Source organism: Aotus nancymaae, unplaced genomic scaffold, assembly GCF_030222135.1.
Source record: "Aotus nancymaae isolate 86718 unplaced genomic scaffold, 86718_ANA_hifiasm-v0.15.2.pri h1tg000131l, whole genome shotgun sequence".
Classification (NCBI taxonomy): domain Eukaryota; kingdom Metazoa; phylum Chordata; class Mammalia; order Primates; family Aotidae; genus Aotus; species Aotus nancymaae.
The window spans coordinates 8,228,072-8,243,240 of NW_026988546.1; the positions used below are offsets into that span (position 1 = coordinate 8,228,072).

At 41.8% G+C, this 15,169-nt stretch overlaps 1 protein-coding gene across 1 annotated transcript in view; it reads left to right on the forward strand.

Annotated features, from left to right (window-relative positions):
- The first annotated feature begins 471 nt into the window (after window positions 1–471).
- Window positions 472–15,169, forward strand: part of IL1R1 (interleukin 1 receptor type 1) — a 74,669-nt gene continuing 59,971 nt past the window's right edge. Inside the window, exon 1 of the mRNA XM_064371469.1 lies at window positions 472–854. The gene's annotated coding sequence lies outside the window, so the exon portion shown is untranslated. The remainder of the gene's footprint in view (window positions 855–15,169) is intronic.

Below are 15,169 nucleotides of genomic sequence, written 5' to 3' on the forward strand. Positions count from 1 at the left end.
GAGGCTTTGCAGCACCAGCTCTCCTACGTGGATCTGGCTGCGTTTGTGGAAGCTGGAGGCTCTGGCTCTCCTCTTCCTGAGTGAGGGGTGATCAGTGGTCACCCTACCTCCAGGGTGTGGCGAAGGGGGACTTCCAGAGTTCTCAGGGCACATGGCAGGGGTGGTGGGCACCATGAGAAGTGGGCCGGGGTCTGGTACACAAGCAGACTTGAATAAAGAGTTCTGCAGCATTGCCTGGGCTGCCTCTAGGGAGATTGCTCTAAGGATTGGGAGGTAGGCAGAGAGGGAAAGCTTATGCCACCACAGGCCTGGGACTGACTGATCAAGACTCTGATGATGGGAATGTGACAATGACCTGGACTCAGCCAGCAGGCCTTGTCCAGGTTCAACACAAAGTCATGAGAGGAAAACATCAGCTTCGGGAAACATTAGAGGTTACCGTGCAGTGGCGGGTGCTGGTGTTTCTTAAGGGTCTGGCACGTTTGCTGAATGATTCTGGCTGTCTGCCTGGCTCTGAGCTTCCTGTTCATAGTTCCCCAGATGTGTCACGGTCGAGGGATTAAAGCCCTAAGAGGCTCTGACACAGCCGTCTCCAAGACCTACTTTTTCCTTCCTTTGAGCCTCTGTACCAGCTGGGGCATCCGGCAAGATGTGAGCTGTCACTCTGCTGTGGCATAGACCTGAGTTAAAACTCTAGAGAGGGCTGACCTCAAAACGTACTTTCATTTTTAATAACCAACATCAGCTCAGCCTGCTTCATTTGGGAAAAGAAATCTTGCTGGATTACCCTGACAGTCGCCCCCTCCTAGGGGGCCAGCCATTCCCAAATGCCCCAGGGATGAAGAATGCAGTTGGTAAGATGATTAATTGCACTTCAGGTATTTTGTTTCTGTATTTTTTTCCCTCCTTTTTTGGGTTTACTTACACGTTAATGAGGTATTTAGGAAAGACAAACTGAATCTGATAAAAGATAATGTTATGTTGTTTGTTGAAACAAGATTTTAAGGATTTCTTGATGTTATATGGCTCTGTAGGGATGTTTAACTTTAAGATGTGTTTATGAGCCCTATTAAGAGATCAACTGTGATTATCTATGGATGATTATAAATATATGGGAAATATACTTTATAACTGTATATTATTTATAAACCATAAATAGTTACGTGACTTTTGGTATGTGGTGAGAGATGTTAAGTGAAGGGTGTTGTAAGTGAAGTCGTTTTATAAGACTATTGTTACTGTAAGAATCGAAACTTATTTTATCACTTCCCATTAAGCTTCTGCAACGTTAGAGAGGTGTAATCTCACCCAATGTTTGACTGAAAGTGCTATGTTTTGTTTTTGTGTTTTTTTTGACACAGAGTCTCGCTCTGTCGTCCAGGAGGGAGTGCAATGGTGTGATCTTGGTTTACTGCAACCTCTGCCTCCTGGGTTCAAGTAATTCTCCTACCTCAGCCTCCCAAGTAGCTGGGACTGCAGGCACGTGCCACCATGCCCAGCTAATTTTTTGTATTTTTAGTGGAAATGGGGTTTCACTGTGTTAGCCAGGATAGTCTCAATCTCCTGATCTTGTGATCCACCCACCTTGGCCTCCCAAATTTCTGGGATTATAGGCATGAGCCATTGCGCCCAGCCTGAAGGTGCTATGTTATCAATAACAGGCTCTATTCATTTCACTTAAAGGTATAATGCATTTTGTTGGCAAAACTTGTACATACTTTCTTCAAAAATGACTTCAAAGTGAATCTTAAAAGCTTGATCATGTTTTCCCCCTCAGAAGCTTTGCCATTGTTGAACCAATAGCTATAGAGAAGACCATGCACTCTCAGAGGGAATTATAAACATTGCCTTGACTTTTTTATTGGATATCCTTGATCTCCATTATTCCTATCAATAGTGTTGTCGTGTATAAGAATGAGAAAATGGGACTGAACCTGAAACATTAAGGAAAGAAAATAACAAAACAGAAAAGGAGAACCAAATGAAGCTTTTCATTCAATTCAATTTATAACTCCTTACTGCTTATGCAAAATGTGAATTTCTCACTGTGTTGTTGAAGGTGTGAGGAATGGACAGTGAAGAAGGATGCTTCAAAAAATACAGCTAAGGACCAACTGGTTTGGTGAATCATGGCATTCACCCATGAGATAGCTAGAGAATGTGTGTGTGTGTGTGTGTGTGCAAATGTGTGTGCGTGTGTGCGTGTGCATTAGATGCACAAGATTGGTGTTTACTGTAAATGTGTTGATCTGTTAGGAAAAGGAAGAAGACAAGTCTGTCCAGAAAGAGCCAGGAAAACTTTCTGAGATGAATTTGATCTGCCTAATGGTGGTGATGAGTTTAGAAAGATTTTCATGGCCTTTCCTAACACAACATGCTGTTGTTAATCATTGAACTGACAAACCCCATTGGGCACAAGCCTGTTAGTTTACTTAGGAGGAAAACCTGAGAGGCATGGTCAAAGAACGGTGAGGGTATACTTCTAAAATACGTTCTTGAGACATTTACACAAACAGCACAAGAACATTGTCAAGAATAAAATTTTAAGAAATAATAGAGATAATTTTTACAATGAATGAAAAGTAAAAACACACCACTGTGAGATAAACACTGTAAACACTTTGGCAGGTGTATTTCTCTCTGAGTACATTTACACTGTGAAGAAATGTACTTGTACTCTACATGCTGTTTGGTTATCTGCTTTTACTTCTCAGTAATGTTTTATGAGGATCTTTCATGACAGTGAATTTTCTTTTACAAAAGCTTTTCCATTTCATTGCATAGATAGTTTATAAAATCCAGTTGGCAGATATTTGATTGTTTTTCTCTTATTAACAGTGCTAGAACTAACACCCTTGCAGCTAAACCTTGGCATCTCTTCATGAGTTTTCCTTGAGGTAAATCCCCAGAGGTAGAATTGTGGGGTCAAAGGGCATGGGCATTTTAAAAACTCTAGATCTCTGCTGCTAAATTAATCCTAGGAAAGTTTTATTAATTTACATGCCTACTAGCACTGTATGAACATTTTCCAACACTCTCATCGGCATCGGGTTTTATAATTTTTTGAAAAGTGTGCTATTCTGATAATAGGCAAAGGGTATTTTGTTGTCTTAATTTACTTTAAGGAAACCCTTTGCAAAATGTGCTGGCTTCCAATTCTGCCCCTTTAGGTTCAGCCTCTTGTCTTTTTTGGTTACTCATTGCTAAAGCAGTCACCTCTTACAGTAACTTCTGCCAACCTAATTTCTGAGGACTTTGACATCACTTGATGTCTCTCAGAAAGTCTGCCGAGAGAGCAAGAGAACTGGATGCCTTTGCTCTGAATGTTTACCAATTGAGTAACCTGGGGCAAACCTCAGCCTTCGTGATTTTGTCTCCTTTCTAGCTATGAAATTTAGAGAGAAGGCCTGTGCTAGCCTCCTCACAAGCTTGTACTGGGATTATAAAGAGGCAAGATAGACGAGAGCTTTTTGAATAGAGAAAAAGTGAAAATGCAAAACGGTGTTATTATTGTCATTATTCTGAAGTTTAGTGATAAGTCTTGTCTTCTAAAATATATTGTTTCTGGAGAGCTGCATGCCAACATTTTGATGTCTTCTAATTCTAAACGTGAGAAGTGTGTGTGTGTGTGTGTGTGGTGTGTGTATAACATATTTCTATATTTCTTGATTCTTATATTCAGTAGCAGTGTTCCGTGTGTTCCAGTAGTGCATGGATACATTTTAGATTAAACAGGTTTCTATTTTGTTGCTTATTTATTCCATTCGTGTACAGGAAAACCCTCCTATTGCATTCTCATCTCCACGGGCTTTGCTCAGCTCCCCAGTGGACTGAGAGCTCCCAAAGACAGGGGCTGTTGTTATGTGTGTTCCTCTCTCTAGAGTCTGCTTTGGGGTCTGACAACTAGTGGGTGATCAATCAATGTTCCTCAAATGAGTCAACGTAAAGGAGATAGAAACATATTTACCCAGTTCTGCGAAGAAAGGAATATTTTAAAAAGGAATCCCTGAATATTAAAAAAAACAACCTAAATGGACCTTTTCTAGGACAAACTGGTTATTTATTTAGTTTTGTTTGGGTGAGTTTCAGTTACGATTGAGTAAATCTTTAAAGCTCTGAAAGGATATTAAATGAATGCAGGGATAGGACCAGGAAAATGGAGAACATTGTCTTTATAGGTGCAAGTGTCATGGACTTGGCATGAATATCAAAAGCTTTAAGGAGGCATTGATTTTCACTCTGACCCCCAGCTCAGTGCTAGGCTGCAAAAATCAGGAACAAACTGACATTTAGTAATGGTTTGAACTTGGTACTGATTAATAATAACAATAATAATAAAAGGTAATATGTAATACAGCACTTACTAGGTAGGAGACTGGTTTTAAGTACCTCTTGTGTGAAGTAATCAGTATTATTATTTTATTTTGCAGATTAAGAAACTGAGGCACAGAGAAGAGATTTGCTAGGGTTATACCAGCAGTTAGTGCAGAGCTGGAATTATGATGCAGACAGACTCACTCTGGAGCCTGTGGGTTAGTGAGGGTGGGTCTGACCGAACTTTAGAGATAATGTCACATGGTTTTAGGCTTCTGGTGATGTTTCTGCAGTTTACTTGGGTATATGACTACTATTTATTGAGTCGCCTACTACAGGAACATGCACTCTTCCAGGTTCTTTACGTATATTATCCTGAATCTTTCTCACAACCATGCAACATTATTCCAACTCCAGGGCCAGACAAGCTGAGATCGTGAAAAGTTCAGTAAGTTCCCCAAAGCCGCAGGCTAGTGATGGAGCCATCAACCTGCACCGAGTCTATCTGCCTTCTGAGCCTGTGTGCCACGCTGGCCTGGACAATTGAGTGCTGATGTGCTTGGTTCTTCCATCCAAAAGTGCTGAGAGTCCAGTTATACTGCATTTGGAGGTGCTGAGCCTGGAAACTCAGTCACAACAACCCCTCAATTTGGGGGTCAGGCAGGGCTCGGCCTCAGCTTCTCTGAACCTGATTTGATTTTTCAGACAAGATCCTCCCTGGCATGCCCATCCAATTTATCACATCAACCTAGACATGATGGGCGTTTAAAATATTGAGTGCTGTTTCCTTATATTTCCTGTCTGTTGACCCTCCAAATCTGCACTAGGAACTCCAGAGAATGTCTCCCAGGAGGCTGGGGTGGAGTGTGGTGAACGCTAGCTTGGGAGCCAAGGGCAGCTTCGTTTCTTCTGGGCAACTTATCTACCTTATCTTTGCTTAGTGTTTCCAGTTATAAAATGAGGGATGAGAATATATTTTAAAATGGACTTTTACTGTTTTTTTGGTTAAACTTTTCCATATGAGTTTGAAACTCTTTGATTTTTTTTGAGTGGATGACACATGGTTGATTTGCTTTTGAAGGGGTAACACAATTTAAAAGGTTCTTCAGTGAAGTCTCCCTCTCTTTCCTCTCTGCAGGCACCTCTTTCCCTCTTCCTCACCAAAAGGTGAGTCTTGTTAATAGTTTCTAGTTTTTTCTTCCACCTCTTTCACACTCACGGTGTGCACTATTCTGTGCCCCGATCCACAGCTGTATCAAAGTAGGTACATTTTTAGCCTCTCGGTGAACATTCAGGTTGTTTGCAATCTTTTGTTATTTCAGCCAATGTTGCAATGAGTAACAGCCTGCCCTTGTTATTTTGCAGAAGTGTTTGCAAATTGTTGGCTAAATTCCTGGAAGCAGAATTGCAGGGTCAGAGGCTGTGTACACTTGTGATTTCGATATATATTTCAGAATTACCCACCCCCACCCCACCAGGTTATACCAATTAACACTCCCACCAGGAACTTTTAAAAGAATGCTTCTCCAGGTGCTTGCCAACAGTGCCTTCTAGAAAGCTGTCTTTTATTAAACTTTGGCAGTCTTAAATGGGAAAGCTGCAAACTTAGTGAGTTTTCTAGATTTTCCTATCTCATATCATGACTCGTGCAATGTCAGCCCAATTGTGATCTCTTGTGGCAAATACAAGTCTGACAGGTGTTTTATTGACTCAGGTTGGGCATCTATTCAATTGGTTTAAAACCATTTGTGTTCACAACTTTTTTTATTTGGTGATTGTGTTTTGAGGCCTTGCTGTGTGTCCAGTCATGGGATAGCACAGGGGTGAGTGGACCCTGCCAGGTTTGCACAAAACAGCCCGGCAGCTGCAGGAGTTGGCACACATGTGCTGAGCACCGTGAAAGAAATGTAGAGATGGAAGGTTGCAGAGACAGAGACTAGTGGTCATGGTCCATGTAAGCCCAGTGATTGGGACTGTTCAAGGTGAAATGATGAGGTCTGAGGCATGAGAAGGAGCCAGCCAGGCAGAGGAAACAGAGCATAAAAGCCCAGCATGAGGAGCAGAAAGCAGCTCTATATATGGTCAGTGAAGAGAGAGGAAGGGAGGTCAAGGTGAGCTGGAGACAAAGGTAGAGGCTAGAGCATGGGGGGCGTTTAGGGCTGTGGTAAGGAGTTTGGCTGTTATTGTGAGTTTCAGGTTGACTTTAGTCATGGGCTGGGAAGATGATGCCAAGGTCTGTTAACTCTTACCTTGTAGATGTAAATGCTCACATGAATGACACTAGGGAAGCGTGGTTCTACACACAAGCACCTTTGCTACAAGAGATCACAATGGGGCTGACATTGCATATAGGGCTGGTGACCAGAATACTGTATCTCTTGGCCAGCCCTGTCCTCCATTTGAGATAAGTGGAGATATTTTACCTAAATGCATTCTATGTCTCTCCAGAATAAAGCCCAGTTTATGAAAGACTTTCTCATTCATTATCTCATGCATTAATAAACTGACTGATAATTTTGACAGATTATTATTGCATGTCCAACTTGTGCCGAGTCCTGTGTTAGGTGCTGGGGATGATAGGAAGAAAGATTGGAAGGGGAAATAGAAAGCTGAAGAAAATTCAGAGCAACTTACAGTCCATTTGCAAGACAGAATCAAATGTCAACAATGAGAAGGAAAGCAGGAAGGAGACAGTGAAGAGGACCCAGCCACCTCTAGGATCTGGACCAGAACGTGGGTAAACCTGCCCCAGGGACCTGCTTGGTGCCGGGGAGTTTAGGGGATGGGGTCTCAGGAGAGGGCTGCAAGTAGGGCTTCTCTGACATCCTTTTCTCTAGGTGTAGGTAGGGTTATCTTTCTAACTTTAGAGGTGACCAGCTAGGATCTTTCCTCCAGACCGAGGGCAGAGAGTAGAACTAGAACTTTTTCTCCACCCCTGAAATCTGAGGCCATGGCAATGTGTGCGCAGAACAGAACAAAATTCCTGAAGCCCAACCACCTGGGAAGACATTGAAGAGAGTGTCTGTACTATGCATCATCTTTCATGCTGGCCGCGCTGGTTCTGTGATGACAAGGCTGCTTCACTTATGAGTCTGTAGTGTTGGCAGGGCCCTGGGGAAGGGGTGTGCACTGTAGCATGGTCTTAGGGGCTTGGTGGCTCTAAGCCCAGAGGTGTGCTTTCATTGTGTGAAGAAACACAGGGGACTGAGACAAAATATTGTTGATCCGACACTCAGGCCCATTTTGGAGGCAAAACTGTCATAAATGGTCATTTGTGGCCAGCACAAAGTGAGGATTAACGTGTGTGTGTATGTATGTGTGTGTGTGAGTGTGTGTGAGTGTGTGTGTTGTGGGAGGTATTTGGGGGAGGTCTCAGGAACCACTGGCCCTCAGGAGGCACTAATGGATCAGGTTTCCATGGACATAGGAACATCTGAGTAGGAAGTGGGAAGACTGCAAGGTCAGTCTTCACACACTTCAGTGAGCTTCACCTCCCAGTCTAGGAAAAGGAGGGCAGGGCTCACTTCTGAGAAGGGACTTAAGGTGAATTCCAGGAACTGAACGCAGATAGAATTGCCCCAGTCAGATGTAACATGGATTGGGGGTTGTCAAGTGCTAATACTAGGTAAAAGAGGCAGCAAAAGGTGTATTTACCATAGAAAGATCTAGAAATGTAGTCATAAAATTTGAAGTGTGCCTATGCTAATTTTAATGGAAATAAATACTTTAAGATTAATAATTTTTTTTTAGGCTTTGGGTTTTCCTTTATCTGTGCACAATAGTCTGAATGTCTGTGTGTCCCCCAACCCCATAACTAAATTTCTATGTTGAAACTCTAATCCCAGTGATGGAATTAGGAGGTGGGATGCTTGGGAGATGATTAGGTCATGAGGGCAGGGTCCTCATAAATGGGATTAATGCCCCTATAACAAGAGGCCAGAGAACTAGCTAGCCATCATTCTACCGTGTGTGGATACAATGAGAAGTCAGCTGTCTGCAAATCAGAAAGTGGGCCCTCACCAGACACCAGATCTGTCACACCAGATCTGTCAGAACCTTGATCTTAGAATTCCAGGCTCCAGAACTGTAAGACACAAATATTTGTTGTTTAAGCCACCCAGTCTATGATAATTTGTTATAGCAGCCCAGGCTAAGACACTATGTTCAATCAGCCTGTGACAATGGTATGACTATCTTTAAAGACTTTCAGTAAGGATTTAGTAAGTTTCAGGTCTGAGTATTTCCTCAATCAATGAACAAGTGAAATAGACATTGCTGTAGAATAGGCTCAAAGCACGTTTGTGTCTTCTGTGGAAGCTTGCCTTCTTTATCCTTTGAGGGGAAATTATTAGAGGTGAATGTGCTTTTAAGTTATCCATCTTTTCTCCAAAAATGCTGAATCTCTAACCAGGGAGGCAGTGTCACTACCAGAGCCACTCAGTCATTTATACCAATAACATATTCCAACATGGGCCACAAAACCAACGCATTCCAAAGCCATGATTGTGCCCCCTGAATATTGGTGTGGCTTCCCTCATTCTATTCCTGGAGTTACTGAGAGGGTAGAACTTGACTGGAAATCCTGGAACAATTATTTTAGACTTTTCATTGCCGGTGATTTTATTTGCTGTCTCCATGATCTCACTTGCACTGCTCCAGGCTGATTAGTTTTGGAGGCTGTACCAATGATGCTCAGCCTCCTTTCCCTGAAGGCTGGGTACCCACCTCATCTGCCATTCTAGATCCAGCCGGTATCAGCAGCCATCCATCTCCTCCCATGATGTCTGGGAGCTTTTCACACTGCCTGTGTTCCTTACACAGGTTTTATGATTTTGATTTGTCTCTAAGGGAACCGAGGCTTAAAAAATAGCAGGTGCATTTCTTTAGGTCGTGGCAGATCAATAACAGAGTCAGAACTTGAACATGGGTCTGTTGGACTCTCTCAGCTCTATATACATCATTATGCTGAAATAGTAAGGAACACGAGAAAGGGAAACACCAGTTTATGGAAGAGCTCTTTCTCAAATGTCCTTCAAGCAGTCATATTTGTTTGGGCACTGGTTTTTGAGTCCATTCATATCAAGTATGCCATTCAGGCTCTCTTCTGCCACCTCTAAGAGTAATCCAAATTGGCGCATGATACCCATAAACTAGTTTTTAAAAGAGACATGATATGCAAGTGTTATTTATTAGTACCGAAATTGTCAGTACATAGTATGGAAGCCCAAATCAATACAAATGAAATGTATATCACAATAAAGTACAAATTCAAGTAAAGTAGGGACTTGGCAGCTGTTTCTCTGGAATGGCTAAACACACTGTGTGGATTGCATGGGGAACCTGGTTTCACAAACAGTGTCAGCTGTCTGCTAAAGAATCTGTAAAACTACATGCGAAGGTTCACTCACAGGGGTTCTTTTCTGGGGGAAAAAATACATGATTATTGTCAGCTGTGAAGGAGTGTATACTGGAATTTAATTGATTTAAAAAGTCTCATGAGAACCTGCCATGACAACCTCTTTGAAGAAGTTTCCCTCAAGATTTAAGCATTTCTCTAGATTAACACAGTGGGTTTCTGTGCTGACTCACAGGGAGAAGGGGAGGTTACATCTTTGCTATTGTGATAATGTGGGAAATTACACCCAGCATCACTCACTGTGTTTGAATCTTTATCATCAACCTCAAACTCTGGGATTTATGTAACTGCAAGATCAGAACTCTAAGCTTCTTTTTTTCTCCAGTTGAAATTTATTTTAAGTTGGTATGGAAATGTTACATATATATAGAATCTAGGCTCATAGAAAGGTAAACAATGCTTTGGATTGGAGGTAGAGGCAGACATTTACTTTAGTCTGGAATTGATGTCCAGATTGTAAATAGTTGTTCAGGGAAATCTAGTGTGTGTGAATAAGTCTCTGGAGTTGAACTCTCTTTTCTCGGCTGGGCCCTAGTCTGCCACGCCAGTGTTGAAAATGGACATTGCTGCTGCTTCGGTGACATACAAATAGGACAAATGTCTGCAGAATGGAATTACTCTTTGTGCTCTAGGCCAGTAGTTGTCAATCCCGGCTGCGTACTGGAATCACCTGGGAGCCTTTTAAAGACTGATGCCTGGATCCCACCCCCAGAGGTTCTGATGTGATGGGACTGCATGCAGCCTGGCTTTTTAAAACTCCTCAGGTGACTATACTGTGCAGTTAATGCGGTGTGGATTGAGAACCATTGACCCGAGAAGTAGACAGTCACGGAGTCAGTAAATTACCCAAGTAAACAAGAAGCTGGTTAGACCAAGGCTGTCCGTAGTGATTGCCAAATCCTGCCTGGTGGGGGAATTTAGGACCATTTCCCCAGAAAACTTTGTTACTGGAAGTTATCAAAGGCTCTCTGCTTAGTAAGAGTGCTTTCAATTTTTTTAAGGCACTGTGGACGTAAGTTGTATAAATGTAGCCACTTTCATTTATTTGGCAAATATTTAAACATCTGCTCTGTTCAAGCTATACACTCAAGCTCAGCCTACTTTTAAGCATATTAACTGAGCAGCAGGGGAGAGAATTCTAGCAATACAAAGTAGGGGTGCAGAGTGCCATCGGAGAGGGGGAAGAGGAAAAACCTGAAGGTTTCAGTGCAGGGGAGATAGTTGCCCGTTTCTTCTTGTCGGAGGTATGGGAAAATACTAAAGAAGTGGTGTAGTATTTGGGATAGGTCTTGGAGGAGGAGAAGGAGGAGAAAGAGGACTTGAGCTGGAGGAGACAAAAGGATTGTATTCTGGGTAGAGGAAACTGCGCGAACAAGAAAAGAGGTAGAGATTAGGGAAATTTGCAAGGAAACTGGTACATAGCAAACAGGCGCATCAAAGGCAAGGAGAGGAAACATGTTCCTAAAGGTAGGATGAAGGGAAACTGAGGAGCATCTGGAATGCTAGATTGAATGGTCTGGGCTTTGTTTGGGAGGCAGTGGAGCCCTGCACGGCAGGTTTTGACATCCAAGCTTAGAGCAAATGGCAAGTAAGAGCTTGCTCGGCAGCATTTATCTGGCTAATCTGGATTGTTTGGAAGGAAATTGTGTTTTTGTCTCACTGCATGGCCCACGTAGGTTGCATAGTTACAGTATTCTCAACTTTGCATTGACAAGGTGGGTGAGTTGCACTGGGTTGGGATGGTTCAGACGTCCCCCAGCGAGTTGCTGCCTTGGACATCTCTCCATTTCTGTAGCTTCTAATGCTTTCTTAGTCTCTCTTCAACCACCATGCTGAGAAAAAAGTTTAAGAGCTTTTCTTTTTTGCCTCACATAATCTTGGCAAGTAATAACAGTGAAACCCTGGAGACAGAAAAAGTGTGGATGTTAGGAGACTGGATCGCTAGCATGGCATTAACAATTTTTGGCTGTGTTGACTCTCAAGTAAATATGGTAACTGCTTTTTCTTTTCCTTTTCAAAATACAAAGATAAAATTTAAGGGGTAGCCAGATTTTGGCGTAAATGGCCTGCTCTTCTGCAAATAGCATTTCTGGATTAATTTTATTATAACCAATTGCTCTTCAGTGTATTCTGAGAATTTTATTTGTAAGAAAGTTCGTAAGTGCTATTGGTGATTAGCCAGAAAGAGGAGTAGAGAGAGGTCAACTTCCGTGCAGTTGAGATCACTTTGTCTAAGTCTGATTTTAAATTGAATGCTTTGCAGCCACGTTAGAGGATAACAATGAAACAACAGCAGCATCAGGAAGGTCATCCACCAATGCTGAAAACCTCTTCCTCTTGGGTTCGCTTTTTCTTCTAGCAGGGAAAATGGTGAAATCACATTAGCACTTTCTACTCTTGGTCCTAGTGTTTTCTTTATGACCTGGTAACATTTTCCTACATAAAATTTGCATGTCTCTAGCTTCTCCGTTCCACTTCTTACTGTTCTCATGTTCATTCATAATTCCATTGTGACGTGTTTGGCTGAGTTTGAAAGACTCTAATGATAAGTGGGGAAGGAAAAAATGACTTTTATAATAAAAGGTAATGTTTAATGACATGAATCTGAGACACATGACTAAGTAGAAAATAAAATATTGAAAGGTCTTAGTTTTGACGTCTTGGTTTTAAATATTGGGCAACACCATCACATGTTTAGCTCTTTTCTCATGAAACCGCATGTCCAATTTTGGATTAGGAAGACATTCTTACTGTACTTAAGGTACGCCTGCAATCATGGTGCCTCCTCTGTCTGTTTTTGGGTTGACCAAAGAGCAATGCAAAGCACTGAATGCCAACCACTGCAATAAGCGTTTGGTCTATATTCATCCATATGCTTGCACTTCCCCCAAGGTGGGCATTGTCATCCCCGTGAACAGATGAAAGAGGAGAGGCTGATAAAACACAGCTGGAAAGAGCAGGATGGAAGGTCATCTTGGGCCTCTCCCATCAGTGATTAGGTACCGTTTGTGGCCTCTGCAGGCACAGACATGTCTTGTTGACATTACAAAATAAAATGGATGCAAATATTATTTTTTAGTGTCTTCCAACTTCTTGGATCCTTAAGTAGCTGCTAACATTTCTATTCAGTTATTTCTGTACTCACAGAGCCATTTCTGAATATCTGTCCTAACTTTCTTCTGGCCGGTTTCCTGCATATTTATTTATTCCAATGAATCCCACCCATTCCAAAGAGAACTGGAGCAAGCTTGTGGCTTGTTTAGATGTGGCCTGAGTTTGTGTGATCCCCTCAGGAAGGTGTACTACGGATTTCTCAGAAATGGTGTTTGCGTGTAAGGGAACCCTGCTGAGCAGAGAGTGTTTACTTTGCCCGGTGTTCCCAGTGCTTGTTTCAACAGTAATTCTCGTTTATTAGGACCTTGGAAGAGTACCAAAGCTGTGAGCGCCTGAGAGTTTTCCATAAAAATTAGTCCTCCAGCATGGTAAATAATATATTTGTAAAAGATCAAGTATATATATATATATATATATAATTTTTCTAATTTTTATTATGTCACTGTATATATGGTGACATAATACAAATATATATTTGGTCTCTGGCCCTGGTTCCCAGTGCAGAGCTCTTAATCTCTTGGAATTTCCTGGGTGATGGGAGGATCTTTTGTTCTAATAAAGTGACTTGGGCTCCTAGGAGGAGACTGGTCACTAGAAAGAACAGATTGGAAGTTTGGGAATTTCAGTCCCATCCCCCATCCTCTGGGAAGGTCGGGGGGCTGGAGATTGGAGTTAATGATCAGTAATGCTCAAGTAACAAAGTCTTGTAAGAATCCGTGGACTCTGGGGTTCGGGGATCTCCTGGGGTGCTGCACATGTGGTGAGTGGCCTACCTGGAGAGGGTACGGAAGTCCGCATCCCCTTCCATACACTTCGCCCTGCACATCTCTTCATCTGGCTGTCTTCTATATCCTTGATCATATTCTTCATTACATAATAAGCTGGGAAATGTGTTTCCCTGAGGTCTGTGAGCCATCCCAATAAATTATCAGACCCGAGGAGGGGGATTGTAGGAATCCTGGTTTACAGCCAGGATTTGCATCCATTTTATTACCTCTGTCAGTCAGACGTATAGGTGACAACCTCACACTTGTAGTTGGTATCTGAAATGGGGGGAAGTCTTGTAGGACTGAACCCTTAACCTGAGGTCAGTGCTAACTCCAGTTAGTATCAGAATTGAATTGAATTGAATTGAACTGTAGGACACTTAGCTGATGTTATTCAGTTGGTGTCAGAGTATTCCTTGATATCCCTTCCCTCCCTGGTCACAGAAATGTGTGGAGTAAAGGTACAGAAAAAGAAAAATAGTTGGTTTTTATCTATCTCACATTTATTTTAGATTGCTCAAAATAAGCATATTACTCTGCTGGGCAGAGCAATGAAAACATTTACAGAAGGGTAATGATAAAAACTGCAACTTTGTGCTGAAGTGAGGTGGTAAATCTTCTTCAATAATTCAAGCATACCTAGTGAAAATGTAAGTTCTCTATTGCACTTCAAAAATATTCCTTTGTCGATAGAGGGTGTTTCTTCTAAGAACACTTTGTACTCCCTCATGAAGTTGGGATATTTGCTATGGAAACCAAATTGTACTTCCTTTGGTCTACTGAAAATTAGAAAATAAATTTTATGTGGTCAGTAGGTTATTGTTTTAAACTTTACTAAATGAGATTAACTTCTGGAACTGAGATGCCAGTGATGGAATTCCAGAATGCAATTGTTGCACTCATTAAACACTACAGGTTGGGAAAGATCCCTGACATACTTGGTGCCCAGTGGCTTTCTCAGCCTAACAGGGATGTAGTTTGAAGAGTCTTAACCCAAAGTTACATAAGAACCCCAAACCACTAGCCGTTGTTCCATTGGTAGATTTTCTTTTATTATCTTAGTTTTCAGCTTTATTGAGGTACAACTCACAAACAATAATTGTGTATATTTAAGGTATACAACATGAGGATTTGATGTATGTATTCATTGTAAAATGATCACCACAATCAAGCTAATACATTTATCACCTTACATAGTTATCTGTTTTGTGTGTGCATGGTGAAAACAGTTAAAATCAACTCTCTTAGCAAACTTCAAGTATACAACACAGTATTACTCACTTTAGTCACCACACTGTCTTTTAGGCCAGAACTTATTCATCTCATGACAGAAAATATACACGTTTTGATACCATTTCCCCCTTTCCTTTTTGGCAGCCACCACTCTATTCTCTGCAAATCATTCTTGTGGTCATTAGAAGTCTGTGGTGGCCCCTTTAGGAACTAGGTGGACAAATGGTAATCTCCTGAAATGACTCAGTCTGCAAACCTTCCCCTGAGATGTCAAAGCTTTCATTTACTACCTTGGTATAATTAACTTTCTGGCTTATTTGACCAG